The following is a 3661-nucleotide window of genomic DNA, read 5'->3' on the forward strand; positions in this document are numbered from 1 at the left end:
AACATTTAAACAAATATGACGTTTGCTGACGAATAAGGTTTTGCTTGTTTATTTTTCTATCCCATCAGTGCAATGCAATGATGACATTGACCAATTGACAATAGTTTTTTTTATTTAATAGACATTATAATGGCAGGTTGAACCAACAAGAAGGTTTTAGTTTATCAATCATAATAATTTTCTTGACAAGATAAATCGTCAAACAACTTTAATCTGAATAATTTTGAACTTTACTGACGAACAGTTAAAGATTATTTTCTCTAACTCGAGATTATTCTGTAACATAGTTTCAAAAGGTAATATGTGCTCGCGATTCGTTGAAGGAATCAATTTGAAAACTGACGAACCTTTTCATTCCGTGACTGTATTTTGATTTCAACTTTGATAGAGATTCAATCATTGTACCTACTTAGGTATTTTTACCCGACTGCGCCAGAAGGAGGGTTAATTAATCCATCACTATGGAAGTTTAGCCAAAGACATTTAAAAGCCTTGTACTATTTAAGCAATAAGCAAGTGAAAGAGACATTATCTAATAGTGACTGAACTTTAAAAAAATGGCGCGTAGTGGAATCTGTTTTTAGGTCCGTTTATCTTGCGCAAAGAGATGTGTATACGCCGATAAAAATATTTAAATGTTAATTTACCAGATTTAATCTTTAAATGCTTTATTAACGTTTAATAAACATTCAAAAAACGTCCCAAACCATAACTGTCCTAAATCAAAAACTTGCCAAATTCGTCATAAAAATCGTGACTGTGTTACAAGAGAACGCATTTCTCTTCATTAGTATTCCACCAGTTATCCGGCTCGAGATAAGTAAGACTGACTGAATTAGATTGCATCTGTACCTTCTCTTAGAAGTTTGATGTGCTGTGTATGTATGTACCAACCTATTCCTCTAACTAACGGAAAGTTTGCAGCCTTTGCAACGGTTAAGTGTAGATGCGAATATGCTAACGTTAGTCTCAACCAAACTTTGAGGTGTATTCGTTGTTTTGTGCATTTATTGCTTTTTAAATATCGACTTACCTACTCTGGATACATACGTACCTACTCATATACCTAAATACTAAAAGATAGCACACATACATAAGTATACATATAAAAAGCACTTTGTGGCGACTTAACGATCGTTAAGGCGCTGAAAAAGGCGTTTTGGAGACGACCAGGAAGGGCCTTTAAAGTCTCATTATACCTGGACTGCAGACAATTGTGTGAAAAGGTCCCTGATCTACACACCTTAGGAAGTTTCGCTTCTTATTAATCTTGGCAGGGTGAGGGTCAAGTCTAGGGCCACTCAGTAATGAGCTAGGGCCGACAAGTTGTGTTAAGCCGAGGCCAATATGTGTTCTGAAAGGACGCTCAATTTATTGATCTACACTTAGGAATAGCCTGAAATTCAAATGAGGCTATCAGCGCAAAAGTGGTGTAACCCACAGTTTTTTTAGTACGGATTTTTGGTGTAAAATACATTCGTTACAATTAATATTCCAATGCAATAGTTTCCATGCAGTAAGCCAACTTTAAAAACTGTGGGTTACACCACTTTTGCGCTGATAGCCTAAAATAATAATATGTAGCTTGAAATCACATACATACTTGATTTCTGTCTGAATTGATGGTATCTATACGGGCCGTGTGAAAATAAGGGTGGCCTTTTTAGACTTTCATGATGTAATAAATGGTCAAAAGTAACAAAAGATTTGGTCAGCTATACCATTGCTGTAATAAGCCCCACATACAGTAGCCGTGTTGTCACGGCGCGGGGCGGGCGGGCGGCGGGCGGGGCGTGCGTTGCGATTGGACTGCGCGCGACAATGCTGAAACGTGACCCCGCGTGGGACCGCATTCGAGTTGTAACTGCACTCTTGGATGTTGTTATGGAAATATTTCACAAAACGATGGTAGAGTGGGGCTTGGGTTCGGTATTTGTTTGGTAAAATGTAGGTAAACAATCGATTTTGATTCGATAAAATCGCATAGATCTTCGAGAATCCAAAACACAAGAATACTCGATACGCGATCGCGATCTCTAGTCGAAATTAAATGCTACAGTCTTCATATTTGTGGTATCAGGTTAGTTTGAACCTCTGAGGTTTCCAAAGCTTTCCTTTACAAAAATTACCTGTTTCTTTGTCTTCTGATTTGGGTAACGTTGAATTACTCTCATAGGCAGTTTAACATATTAAACCATTTATGTATTTCGGCTCAATTTATTTTATATTTTTTTTAGGAAATACAAACTAATGTATTTCAGAAATTAACTTATCTACTAGACTTATATATTTATCATCCCCATCCCAAGTAGGTATCATAGACATCCTGTAAATTGGTTTCGTGATACAAATTCTATTACATAGCTAGTAATATTATCGTAGCCTTTCGTCACCAACGCCCAGCTACATCAACTATGTTTGTTTATGAGTCAAGCTACCATTATTATAATCCGTGAGCGGCTGACGGGAGTGCCCCGCCCTCTGCGAGCGTGAGTGAAATCGCCTCTCAGTGGCTCTAAATCTGTCTCGGATACCGCCACGAAAGTTCACTGATATTCGACTATAAATTGAGAAAAAGCCCAGTTTATCGGTAGTAGAGTTATTTATTTATTTACTTATGAAAGTTGCAATACTTAGTTGCATTTGGATAACCACAAAGTGTCTACTGGTAGAGACACGAACGAAGTTCCTAATGTGGACACATGATTGCTTTTCGTGAATTCTTTACTTACTGGTTTCTACCCTTAATTAAGCAATTCTTATTAAGTAGGCACCAAGTAGAGACATACAATGAAATGCCCCGTGTTCGTGCGATTTCCTCGCAGATAACTCGCGAGAAAAACTAATGCGTCGTCTGTATTCAGGCGGCGAGCGGGTCGTGGGCGGCGCACTGCAGTTAGGATAAATGTACCTTTTGTCAGATTTCACGTGCATTCTCGTCAAAACAATAGCGAGCAGATTTTGAATTTAGTTAAACAAGAATCCATTCTCGCTCACACAGCTTGTTTTTTGTTGAAATAAATATGTTATAGCTTGAGAGACACTGAGAGGAGAGTTGTGACAGTCTCCCTGAACAGTAATTTTGAACTGTGTACCTTTGAAGAAATTGATTAGTTTCATCATCGTCCTTATAATAGCAACAATTAAGTACCTACGCAATTAGTACGTAATAATATCAAAACTAATAACTATTATTAAAAACGGTTCTTGTTAGCCGTGCTGATGAGAAGTAACAACAGAAACTAACGATCATCATTTTCATCATAGACAGAATCCTAACTCCGCCCGTCAGGTGAGATTTACTGTAAAACCGATGAATTTATCTCCGAATCTCCATTTTCCTAACATTTCCTCATAACTTTGTATTCGTGGAGTGTGCGCATACGCACACCGCTCACGTCCTTAATTGTGACCGGCGCCGCCCGCGCAGCTTCGCAATGATCGCGAGATAAAGGCCAATTGCTTATGAAGATTTTACCAACTTTTTCCCTTAAATGTCTATGGGAAATGGTTTTTTATTATATGGATGAGATAGTTCCTATATTTGAAGGACATAGAATGAAGAATGGTAGAAGAACCGTACAACATAAGGCTCTATGTTTTATGGGAAGCCCTAGAATAGTGGAAATGGGTGTGGGGCGTCCTCTAAAAGTTCAGGTTT

Source organism: Ostrinia furnacalis, unplaced genomic scaffold, assembly GCF_004193835.3.
Source record: "Ostrinia furnacalis isolate ACB-3 unplaced genomic scaffold, ASM419383v2 OfSCF2396, whole genome shotgun sequence".
NCBI lineage: Eukaryota > Metazoa > Arthropoda > Insecta > Lepidoptera > Crambidae > Ostrinia > Ostrinia furnacalis.